The 13,586-nt window shown below is 41.6% G+C and overlaps 1 protein-coding gene across 1 annotated transcript in view; it reads right to left on the bottom strand.

Annotated features, from left to right (window-relative positions):
* siah1 (siah E3 ubiquitin protein ligase 1) overlaps window positions 1-13,586 on the bottom strand; it is a 96,670-nt gene extending 83,084 nt beyond the window's left edge. The window contains exon 1 of the mRNA XM_056281793.1: window positions 13,466-13,586. The gene's annotated coding sequence lies outside the window, so the exon portion shown is untranslated. The remainder of the gene's footprint in view (window positions 1-13,465) is intronic.

The raw sequence follows: 13,586 nt of genomic DNA, 5'->3' as shown, positions 1-13,586 counted from the left end.
CTTCATTATCAACGATGCTGTAGGGTCGTAGATCTTTTGAAATGAAATAGGCGATAGACTGAGTTATTTTCTTTGCCCGTTCTGAGTTGGCTGGAAGTTTAGAACATTGTTGCAGCGTGCATTGGTTCACCGAAATGCTTGCTGCTGCTGGGGGTTGTTGTTTCAAATCTATTTCTGGATGACGGCGTACCACACGAGTCCTCAAGTTTGTAGTGTTTCCAAAATACTTCATCTTCGCTTTGCAAAGCTTGCATATTGCATTAGTCTTGTCAAGCCCCTTCTTCCCCCCCTTGAGTCATAAAATCCAAAGTATGTCCAAATCATTGCCTTCATTGCCGATGGGGCAGGTTGTATGTTTTTCGCTCAAGTACTCCATTGATCGCAGTCTCTCCATTACACACATCACTTCCATTTTGCTCATGCCAAGTAGGTGTGTCTGGGCGGAAACCGCGCAGCATCATTGCACTGTCTATAAGATTTAGCGAGCTAACACGTCGGGAAAAAAATCGAAACCAGTGTTGTTGCAAGATGGAAAACTATGAATCGATTCTTGGAATTTGTGAATAGATTCTCAATCGACATAGACAGAATCGCGATTCTTATGTGAATCGATTCTCTGCACATCCCTAATCTCTCTCTCTCTCTCTCTCTATACACACATACATACACACATATACATATATATATATATATATATACACACACACACATATATACAATGACACACACACGTCTGTGTATATATATATACATACATATGTACACACACACACACACACACACACACATATATATATATATATATATATATATACACACGCGCGCGCACACACACACACACACACACACACACACACACACACACACACACACACACACACACACACACACACACACACATATGATCTGCAGGCCTGGGACAAGAATTTAGCATTGGAAATGTTCGGGTTTCCATTTTAGTCCGAGTAGCATGTATATATTTTTTTTTATTGTACTACTTGTCAATCCCCGTGAGGAAATTCTTCCTCTGCATTTAACCCACCCTAGCTGTGTAGCTAGGAGCAGTGGGCAGCTGCCGTGCAGCGCCCGGGGACCAACTCCAGTTCATCTTGCCATGCCTCGGTAGGGTTGGGTATCGAAAACACCGACCAAAATATCTCGGTCCTACCAAGTATCAAACTCTTTGGAAAAAAACGGTGCCAAATTTAGATACTTAACGGTAGACGATGTGAACGCTATCGCAGCCAGCCAATCACTGACGGTGTTGTTGTACACAGACTGACAAATCAGCATGAAGCTATTTGGTACGCGCGTGTGTCTCGTGACTGGTTGGAGCTGAAACTCGTGGGCAAGATGCGTTCCAAAGCGTGGCTACACTTTGTAAAAATAAACAGCAAACCTGACACAGTAAAATGCAACCGCTGCAAAGCGATCATCAAATGCAAGTCTGGGAATACGTCAAATATGATGAAACATCTGGTCACGCATGAGATAAATTTACAAGTGGACAACTGCTCGGTGTTTGATAACGTTATTGTTCCAATGCTGCCAACGTTAACGTTAGCTCTGGGACGACTGCCATTGGGTCTTCTGGTGCCACTGCTAGTAATGATGAAACAGGTAAGGACAGTTCTGACAAGAGTTTCTGGTTCTAACCTTAGCATGTCTGAGGTAAAAAAGAAATGAAGCTAGTCTAACATCATAGAACGTTAGCTACGCTAGGTTATAAAAATGAAGCTAACGTGGCTAGCTTTAGTTAACAGCAGTCTGAGGTTAAAAAAGAAAAAAGAAAAAAGATAATGTTAGCTCTGCATTTTCCTGACTTTATCTCCAATTTCATTCGTCCCTGCTCCAAGCCTGCAGTAGTGTAGATTGCCAAGTCGAGCCAAGTCAAGTCTCCGTGACTCCATTCTCTTTGGCTAGTACCAATGCTAAGATGAGGAAAGAAAAGAGAGAGGAATGTCACCGGGCTGTAACCTGCTTCATAGTTAAGGGGTTGCAGCCCTTCAATACAGTTGAATCTCCATCTTTTAGGTAAGTTACGTTTGCAACGATCTACTAGGAAAAGTAACAGTAAATACATGAACTCTTTGAGGACGAAGACAGGGCCCTAACCATCAGCGGAAATGTGGAGGGTGTCAGCACAAATGCGCAGACTTAAGCAGAGAGGGAAAGAACGGAGTTGGAGCTGTATAGAAGCCTACCGAATGTGTTGACCTCAACAAATCCAGTAATCTAGTGGTTTGAGAGGAAAGGAGATTTTACCAATCTTGTTTGGTCTAAGTGCTAGGTACTTGTGTCCCCAAGCATCCTCCACTCCGGTTGAGCGAACATTCTCAACAGCTGGGGACACAATTAGTGTAGAAAGGGGCCGTCTCCTGCCAGAAAGGGCAGATATGCTTATCTTCCTGCATAAGAATGCTGAATGAGAACGAGCAAACATACATTAAAGATGTCAGCCTGCACGTTGACCTCATTGTCATCGTATCATTTCAATCTCAAAGTGCTAGAGTACAAAACCAAAATAACACAATGTGTCAATGAATTACGGTGCTTGCTGTATAGAAAGTAGTTTGCTGATAATCCTATAAGGTTTTCATAATATATAGTATCGAGAAAGCATTGTTTAGGTATCATATCGAATTGGAGGTATTGGGTTTGGTATCGGTATCGAAAATTTTAAATGATACCCAACCCTCTGCCTCGGTCAGGGGCACAGACTTTATTGACCTTAACATGCACGTCTATTTGGTGGTGGGGGAAACCGGAGCACCCGGAGAAAACCCACGCAGACACAGGGAGAACATGCAAACTCCACACAGAAAGGGCCTGAGATGACCTGCCAATGTTGGACAACCATGCGGTTCGAACCTAGGACCTTCTTGCTGCAAGGCGACAGTTCTAACCCCTGCACCACCGTGCCACCCAATTGATTATTATTATTATTATTATTATTATTATTGAGTATTGACCAATCACATTTGAGTAGGTGGCGAATTTCTACAGGAATGTTCTTTGGTTGCATGTTGGTAACAGTCTGTGAGGGGAGCGAAAGAGGCGGAACCCACTGGCTGAAATGTCATCTGGAGCTAAAACGTCTACAAAAAGTATCGCTGTTTGTGTATTTTCAAGGCTCAGCGTTTTCGGTTTTTACCGAATTTCACAGAAAAATACCCAGATTTTTAAACTAATTTTCACCCGGATTATATGTTTCCACAGATCCAAAGTTGTTCCTTTTCGTGTGAGGTTATGTAACAGTGTCCTCTTCTGGCGAAATTCGGCATGCTGGATGGCTTTGAAAAATAAAAACCGAAAACGTTCAGCCTTGTGTATTGTGTGGAGAATCATTCCGTCTTGTGTTGACAATCCACTCGTAGACGTCGTCTCTCAACTCCATTCTCACGTCTCAAGTTGCTAATCCGACTGTAAACAATGACAGGCGTGCGGAAGAGGAAATCTTCATAGCAAACGGACGTGAGCAGCCAGCAGCAACATTGGAAGCCCAGAAATATTGGTGCCAACCTTCCCGCATTTCAGGACGTATACACCTCCAGACTCTGGAAATGGGCAGGCAACATGGTCACAACCTGTTCCAACTCCTCCCCTCTGGTAGGCACTACAGAGCACTGTACCCCAAAACAACCAGATATAAAAGCAGTTTCTTTCTGCGGCCAGTAATTCAAATGAACACTTAACACCGTCAATAAATCCATTTTGTATATACTGTACTGTACTTTGAACTGGTACGCTCTATCATGTCTATCTACATCAGGCATGAATGTAAGTAACTTGCTAACATCTATTTCAGCATCTCTTGGTATAATCTCTGCACCATTGCACTTCATCACCTCTTATTTCACCTGTTTATGTCAATTCTTGTGTATACAGTGCATCCGGAAAGTATTCACACCCCTTCACTTTCCCCACATTTTGTTATGTTACAGCCTTATTCCAAAATGGATTAAATTCCTTTTTCCCCTCATCAATCTACATACAATACCCCATAATGATAAAGCGAAAAAGGTTTCGTAGAATGTTTTTGCAAATTTATTAAAAATAAAAAACTGAAATATTGCATGTACATAAGTATTCACACCCTTTACTCAGTACTTGGTTGAGGCACCCTTAGCAGCGATTACAGCCTCAGGTCTTCTTGGGTATGAAGCTACAAGCTTGGCACACCTATATTTGGGGTATTTATTCCATTCTTCTCTGGAGATCCTCTCGAGCTCTGTAAGGTTAGATGGGGAGCGTCGCTGCACAGCTATTTTCAGGTCTTTCCAGAGATGTTCAATGGGGTTCAAGTCTGGGCTCTGGCTGGGCCACTCAAGGACATTCACAGACTTGTCCCGAAGCCACTCCTTCGTTGTCTTGGCTGTGTGCTTAGGGTCGTTGTCGTGTTGAAAGGTAAACCTTCGCCCCAGCCTGAGGTCCTGAGCGCTCTGGAGCAGGTTTTCATGAAGGATCTCTCTGTACTTTGCCCCATTCATCTTTCCCTCGATCCTGACTAGTCTCCCACTTCCTGCCGCTGAAAAACATCCCTACAACATGATGCTGTCACCACCATGCTTCACTGTAGGGATGGTATTAGCAAGGTGATGAGAGGTGCCTGGTTTCCTCCAGACGTGACGTTTGGCATTCAGGCCAAGGAGTTCAATCTTGGTTTCATCAGACCAGAGAATCTTGTTTCTCGTGGTCTGAGAGTCCTTTAGGTGCTTTCTGGCAAACTCCAAGCGGGCTGTCATGTGCCTTTTACAGAACAGAGGCTTCCGTCTGGCCACTCTTACCATAAAGGCCTGATTGGTAGAGTGCTGCAGAGATGGTTGTCCTTCTGGAAGGTTCTCCCATCTCCACAGAGGAACGCTGGAGCTCTGTCAGAGTGACCATTGGGTTCTTGGGTCACCTCCCTGACCAAGGCCCTTCTCCCCCGATTGCTAAGTTTGGCTAGGCGGCCAGCTCTAGGAAGAGTCCTGGTGGATCCAAACTTCTTCCATTTACGAATGATGGAGACCACTGTGCTCTTCGGGACATTCAAAGCTGTAGACATTTTTTTGCACCCTTCCCCAGATCTGTGCCTCAATATAATCCTGTCTCGGAGGTCTACAGACAATTCCTTTGACTTTATGGCTTGGTTTCTGCTCTGACATGCGCTGTCAACAGTGGGACCTTATATAGACAAGTGTGCGCAATTCCAAATCATGTCCAATCAATTCAATTTACTACAGGTGGACTACAAACAAGATGTAGAAACATCTCAACGATGATCAGTGGGAACAGGATGACCCTGAGCTCAATTTTGAGTGTCATACCAAAGGGTGTGAATACTTATGTACATGCAATATTTCAGTTTTTTATTTTTAATAAATTTGCAAAAATTTCTACAAAACCTTTTTCACTTTGTCATTATGGGGTATTGTGTGTAGATTGATGAGAAAAAAAGGAATTTAATCCATTTTGGAATAAGGCTGTAACATAACAAAATGTGGGGAAAGTGAAGGGGTATGAATACTTTCCGGATGCACTGTATAACGGAAGATTTTTGCGTTGTAGTGTTGTTAATCCATGTTAAGTACAGAGAGCCATGAAACTGGAGTCAAATTCCATGGCCAATTAACATGATTCTGAGTATGATGTTGGCCATTATACCCAGAGCTAAATCGTCACTAGACAATTTAGCCTCTGGGTTCCAAGATTGATTTTGTATAATCTGGACTGCGATATTTGCAATTTAGTTTCCAAACTGCAAGTGCTTAAAGTCTTCATGGCTAACAATGTACTCTGAAACTACAAAGAATGTCTGGAACACAAATCAAGTTGCACAGAGGATAAAATTATATTTACTTACATCTGACTTTTTAAATGTTAAACTATAAGCGTAGAATAACAGTGGCCACATTTACTGCAATTCCTATGGTATTGAAACAATCAGTAAAAGCAACCGATGCAATATTTGTCACCAATCAATATCATCTAGCTCTAGAAGTCATGTAACAACAAAGTGGGTCATTACAACTTGCATACTTTATATTTCCTGCAAAAAGCCAGGTAATGAATTTTCGCATTTAATTAAATTTTTTTCCCCTGTAGTTTCCAGATGAGGGGATTCATTGGTGATGCGATGTGATATACTTTATTTTCCCCATAGGTAAATGTCTTGGAATCCAGTGCTGCACATCATGTAAGCTGCCTCCATGGTATTAATAATGATGAAAAACAACATAACATAACATAAATACTTAACTACATCACAACCACAAATTACATAGTGTTGCACCAGTGTTTCTTACACAGACTTTACTTGGGCGGGCCACCCAGGTATATTAATGGCCGCCAAAGTATATTTGGCAACCCATTTTATCACTTTTTATTACCTCTCTTACCCGTTTGTTCTACCATCACGAGACAATCTGACAATCTCGCACATGCTCTGCAAAGAAAAGGAGAGGTTTTCTGGTATTACGTTAAAAGACGCGGACACGGTGGCCATTTTACAAGCATGGACCGGGTAAGCCAGCTCCCTTTTCTCCTTATTGTGTAATTGTTCTCTGACTTTGGTAGTCGCTTCGAATTCTATGAGAGAAGGCAGCAACTATGCTAACTTGGTAGCTACAAGACTTAAGAGTGTATTCAGCACATGTAACTTGACCATTGCGCAACATGCAGCAAAGCTGTCCTGGCCAAATATAAGAAAGATTATAATTTGTTTTCTCTTCAGGCTATGGCAGTTAGAAAGACAGACTAAATTTAGTTAAGGTTAGGCTACTAATTTTTCATGCATTTATTCAGTAGGGTAAATGAATTTTATCTTTCTTTCAGCACTAAATATATTTTGCATCTAATTTCTGTATAGTTAATTTAAAGACAAGTGCCTGTTTTTCAGGTCAAAACTGACCTGAGAAACAGACTGAAAGGGGAGCACCTGGCTGCATGTCTGCAAATATCGATAAATGGACCAGCACCAGAGGCGTTCCCAAATGCACAGGCGTTAGGGCTGGACAATTAACTGAAAATGTATCGAAACCAACACTGAGAACGTCTCACCGACTTAATCTTGCTCATGTTGGTTAATTCGGTTAATAATTTCCCTAATGCGTGCGTTCATGAACTGTTCCTGTAAAAAAATACGACGTCGTGTTCAGTCACTCAAAGCAAGCTGGTGGCATGGATGACACACGCGCCAACAATGAGCCAACAAATAGGCCCCAACCTGAGCAGCTTATACCCACAAAGAATGCGGTTTCCATCATTTGGACACATTCTGGCTTCAGTGAAGACAACACAGAACAAAAAAAAGTCAAGTGTAAACACTGCGGAAAAACAATTTCAGCACCAAAGGTAACACCACCAATGTGTTTAATCGCTTGGAACACAATCACATTACCGAATATGAGGAGTGCATGGCTCAACAAAAAAAAAAGAAAAGAGACCGACAAACACCAAAGTGCTTCCACAAAGCAGCTGTTGCTAACACAAGCATTTACAAATGCCACATAATATGCAAAGGATTCAAGAAGATGGAAAGAAATGACTGATGCCATTGCATATTATATCGCAAAGGATGTGGCTCCCATAGCTACTGTGGAACATAGTAGGTTTAAACATCTCGTTAAAACCCTTGACAAAAGATACGCTGTGCCATCGTGAAAATTTTTTTCCCAAACAAAACAAGTCATGAGAAGGTAGTTGCTGAACTAAAATCCTTTCGGTACTTTGCAGCCACGTCTGATCTCTGGTCAGGGAGAATGATGGAGCCATACTTGAGCCTTACATTGCACTACATTGACGATGAACGGAACCTGCGATGTCAACTGATTTTGATTTCAACTGTTTGAAATATTCAATAAATAGCCATAAATAGTTCATGTGTGTGTGTTTCCTTAAATTATTTAAAGTGATACTGACATCAAAATCTGAAAATTCCTATTGATAGGCTATGTTCCGAGTTGGAATGTGAACACAGAGAAATTCAGTGGCCAAAACGGGGCGTCTGCGGCCACCCGAGAAAGATCTGTGATTGACTGTAGATGGTGTCCAATGACAACTTGTGCCGGTAGATATGTAGACACCAGTCAATATAGGGTGTGTCCGTAGTGAGATGCTATAAAACCACGGAGAAGCCGTTCTTTCACCCCCTCCTGTTAACTACTTGGCTCGAGTTTGTGCTATTTTGCTGAGACTTTATTATCGATCTTGCTATGACGTATTGCTATCTATCTATATATCTATCCGTCTATCTATCTATCTAAATATCTATCATCTATCTAACAGTTATTTGTATCACCGAATCCTCCTCCTCGAAACTGTAATCCTCGCAGAGGATCTCCCTCTCGCTCTCCGACATTTTTTGTAAATAACAAGTGACGAGCGGTACCGAGCCCCACCAACCCAGGAAGACAGTAGCCAATAGCTTTGAATTCATAAAACCACACCTATTTTCGGTTATGATTCAAACTCCCAATGTTAAAAAATGTGCTCAGAAAGGGCACGTCTGTCTCTCTTTAAAAATCACAAACATAAGATATGCTTCATTAGAAAAAATTTCCCAGCAGTTCAACATATTTACAGTACAGACCTTGTCAGAGAACTATGAGGGCAGTGTAAAAAAAAAAAGCATATAAAATAAATAATCGTTCATTAATCGTAACCGAGGTAAAAGTTTTAAATAATCATGATATTGATTTGAAGTCATATTGCCCAGCCCTAACAGGTATTGTGAAATATTCAATTAATCATAATATTGTGTTAAAGGTCACACGTATTTGTTGTTTGTCACAAGCAGTAGACCATTTTTGTGCCGGCCCTTTCCGCCAGCTACCACCACAAGTATATTTCAGACCTGTGGGAAACACTGTGCACATATTACACAAGCGACATATTGCACAACCCCTCGCATCATATCAAAAAATCTATTACACACCTCTTGCATAAAAGTCTGCTTAAAAAGTTACTGCACAATTCTGCAGCTCCAGTAACATTTAAAATTTTAATTGAGGTTGGTACAAATGAGTTTCTAAAATGGTTGCGTTTACATTGGGGTACTCAATATCATCTGCCAGAGGGTAAAAACACATACTCGGCGTGGAGAATGTGAGATGGATCAGACAAAATTGTCTGTGCTTGCCTGAGAACAGACTGCCAATATATTGACTGGAGGGAGTGGTGTTCATTCCTCCCCATAACCTTCATGATTGAGATGGGTACCGAAACCCACTCTTAAACAAGCACCGATGCTAAATTATTAAAGACTGTAGTACTGACAAGCTCCGACGTCAACAGTTCTGCTATCGGCATTGGAGAAAATAAGAAAATAATTTCTTATTTATCTAGGCTACAAAAACGTTATCTTGCACCATTTATCTCACCAGCTCCGTTTCTAACTTGCAATAAGATTAAGACATTCGTTTATGATGCATTTTCGTTATTCCCAACCCAGAAGAGAGATCTCCCTTTCAGAGCCTGTCGCATGTGCGAACAGAGGGGCGGAGCCAGTTCGCCGCCTCTTTCTCTCAGATGCGCGCGCGCGCGCACGCACGCACGCACGCACGCACGCACACACACACACACACACACACACACACACACACACACACAGCTCTTAGTAACAATGCCAAACAGAACTAAACGGTCAAAAGTCTGGTTATATTTCACTAGAGTAGATGCTGACAATGCTCCTTGCACTAAGTGCAACAAGTCTCTTGCAGGCAAGGGCGGAAACAAGCAATCTTTCAAAACATCTACCAAAAGTGCATTAAATACAGATGGAGAAATGCAGTTTGACTGCCTACCTCGTAGTTCATCTCTCATTGCCCCATCCACATCAGGTATGTTATGTATGCTAGCAGCCTTGAGCCCACACGGAGTTAACTAAATTATACAAACATGGGTTAATGATTTACAGTAACGCTTTATCCAGACATTAGAAAATAATGCAACTTTAATTCTGATCTTAATTTGTGGTTTTTTCTCTTAAAAAAAAAACAAAAAAACAAAAAGAACCGATAAGAGTACCGTTAAAGTACCAGATCGATAAGCAGTATCGGTAACAGTAGTAGTACCATTAAAACCTCAACGATACCAATCCCTACTTCATTGCAGTCTTTCCCAGATGAGCAAGCTTAGATTTTAACTGTACAGAGATTGCCATACTATGTGGACATCCCATGCCTATGTAAAACAGACTGATGGACTAAAAACATAATCCTCTGATCCACCCCAAACACCCCGAGTCTACATAAAAAGTACAATCTCTGCTGTCTTTATGCATGCTCAATAACCCAGGTAAGAAAATCACAGAAAGTTCAATCAGTTCATCTGGACACATTTATTGAGAGAAACGTTTCATCATTCATCAAAGTGATGAATGTCCCAAAAGGACAACAGCTGCCGAAGCATAAACCATGGGTGGTTCCATAAGTGCTGGGAGTGGCAAACAATTGAGATACGTATTTTCCAAATATCGCTTCTCAGTTGCTTTCAAACCCCAAAACATGCTGCACCAGAAAATGGTCCACCTCAAGGATCAGGTGCCCCGGCACAAAACAGCAATATAGTATATGATGTTAAGTGCCGGGAGATTTCCGTGAGTTGTACATCGTGGAAACCAAACAGACGCTAGCCAAGAGGATGGCACAACACAGAAGAGCCAACGCGTTAGGCCAGGACTCTGCAGTTTACACCCATCTACAGGCTAGTGGCCACTCTTTCAAGGATGAGGATGTGCACATCCTTGACAGGGAGGAACGCTGATTTGAACAGGGAGTCAAAGAGGCCATCTATTGGAAGAGGGAACAACCACCACTGAACCGAGGGGGTGGGTGGGGGGGTCTAAGAGTACATCTGTCGTCATCTTACAATGCTGTGATTGCAAACATTCCCAAATTCCCTGTGAATAACACACATTGCCACTGAAACTCTAGTCACGGCAATTTGCATATGAAACCGATCATTTTTTTCAGTTGTTATGCCACTGTATTGTTTATAAGGTTGGGGATACCTGCAATCAGTTTAGACTGAAGAGGTCACTTTGATGAGTGATGAAACGTTTCTCTTGTAGTGACCTACTTGCAGGTTAAGTACTCACCATGCCGGCCAGAGACGGTCCCTTTAAGACAGTGGGAGGGGGTCAGCAAGGGATATTGTGGGTAGACACAAGGCTGAGGTTTGGAGTATAATGAACTGTGGACTTAGAGTTTGTTGGAGGAAATAAACGACCCCACGGATGTGTGGTCAAAAGGAGAAATGGTCTCATCTCCTTTCTTTCATCCTCCACACTTCCTCAATAAATGTTGTGTCCAGATGAACTGATTCAACTTTCTGTGGTATTATCTCTGCTGTAAACGAGAACACAAACTTTCAACATAGAAGTACATCTGTCGCCACTGAACTATGCTGTGACTGCAACTATTCCCCAATCCTCTGCGAATAGTACACATGGCCATTGTAACTCTAGTTAATGGTCACAGCGATTTGCATATGAATCAAATCATTGGTTTGGTCGTTATGCAATTGTGCTGTTTATAAGGGTGGGGATACCTGCAGTCAGTGGAGACTGAAGAAATCACTTAGATGAGTGATGAAGCATTTCTCCCAATAAACGTTACTTCCAGATGAACTGATTCAACTTTCTGTGATACCATCTCTTCAATTTTTCTCATATTTAAAACAAGATGGTTGGCATCACACCACAGCACAAAACTTAATTTCAGTGAAATGGGCTGAGGGATTTATGTCTTTGTGCTGTAGGCTGAGGATAGCAGTGTCATCTGAAAATTTTTAAATGTGGTTTCTAGGGTGGCTTCTCGTACAATCATTTGTGTATAATGTGGAAAAAAATTATTGTAAGAGTAGCCACCATAGAAACCACATTTTAAATTGCTGAGGTAACAGGAATAAATAGTTTTGGAAAGTGAGGTTCTACTCCTTCCCTGATCATAAAGAACATGGACAGATAAGGCTAAAATCAAATAAAATTGCTGAAATTATTAGAAATTAGATTTTTTTGAGGGTAAAACTGTGCAAGTCAGTGAAGTGCACTCTCTCTGCCTTAATGTTATGAGGACAGCACTGTTAATACACAAAGAGATTTAATGGACCAACATAGCACACCATAAATTGAATCCTCAAATGGATATTCTCCATCTTAAAAATGTGAAATGTGCATTTCTGTTTGCAACTCAAATTTGTGCTCTTTGCCAGAGCCAACTTGTCACCACAATACAAAACCTGAAACCTACGGGCAATGGAATGCAACGAGATCGTTGTTTGAGCAATCCAAATCCCACAGATCCAATCAAAATGAAACTTGCAAGGGCTGTATTCTTGGCACCCCACAGCCAATGAAAATTGAAAACTTGGCATTAGAGTTTCCATAGTCTACAAAACTAAAACATTACAGCAATGGAGCCCTAAAAGTCCATAAAAATGAACAGGAAATGATGGAATGTGTGGTTACGGAAGTGCTCAAAGATTTTGGGAGATGCTGGTTCACCTTAGCATTTGTAAATGATAGTACTCGTTTGATGTTACACTCATTTAGATTGAAAACCTCAGACAAATAATATATAAATTCAGAAAGTCAAGCTCCATCAATGTCATTGTGGAGTGTTTTCAGGGCAATCTGAAAATCATCCAAATTTCACATGTATGAAGTTTGAGACTGTAGTAGTAACTTACATGTACGTAAACAAATATTTCTCCAGCTGTCCAGGATTGTTAACGTTTTTACTATGGAAATCACCTACTTGCTATGAAACAGTTATTGGTGTTTACTGAGAAAAAACAAAATGGCTTGGAGCATGAATGTAAAAACACACCTGAAAGCTTGATTTCTGCTGTACTACCTTTGACCCTCGCTTTCTCTCACATACACAGAAAGCTTCACCTGCAGTCATCAACCAGTGTGACTTTAACCAAACAGTATTTGTAATTTTCCCATAGCTCGTCTAGGAATCACAGTGCCGTTACGATACCATTAGAATGTTACGTTAGGTTTTCTTTGATCTGGACTAATCTGATTCGAAAGCAAAATGGCCTAGTCTTGCAGAAACGACAACAGCATAACCTAGCTAACGTTGCAGTTAAGCAAGGCCTCGTACTCCCGAAGACCAGTAAACCGACTGATAGTCGGTAGTGTAGCCAGTTAGCTTAGCAAGTAACCAAGCAGCCGGAGAAACCAACATCTAAATGTTAAGAGTGCATAGTTTCAACATCAGTTAACCTCCCCCCGTTGATCACTTCTCATCACAGTCAATGTCCTCTGCAAACAACTGTGCACCTTCAGGGGGTAGCGCCGAAAGACCCCCAAAAAGCTAGCGTAATCGGTAGCTTGTTGCCAAGCAAAACTAGCTTAAAAGAAAACATTAGCCCAACGTTAACGAGGGAAGCTAACGTTAGCTACAGCGCGGTTGTTGTTTTCCCCAAACATACAGCGCACTTGGAAAACGAATTATGTCGCAACCCCGCTCACCTTGGATGAAATATCCCTCGATTTGTAGTACAGGAAATTTAAGCTACTTAGCGAGGCGATTCGCGAAGGATTCCTCTGTGCCGTGTTTAACGCGTTAGCTTGGTGTCGTCCACAGAGACGC

This window comes from Lampris incognitus, chromosome 6 (assembly GCF_029633865.1).
Source record: "Lampris incognitus isolate fLamInc1 chromosome 6, fLamInc1.hap2, whole genome shotgun sequence".
Lineage (NCBI taxonomy): Eukaryota > Metazoa > Chordata > Actinopteri > Lampriformes > Lampridae > Lampris > Lampris incognitus.
This window is presented reverse-complemented; position numbering and strand designations above follow the sequence as displayed.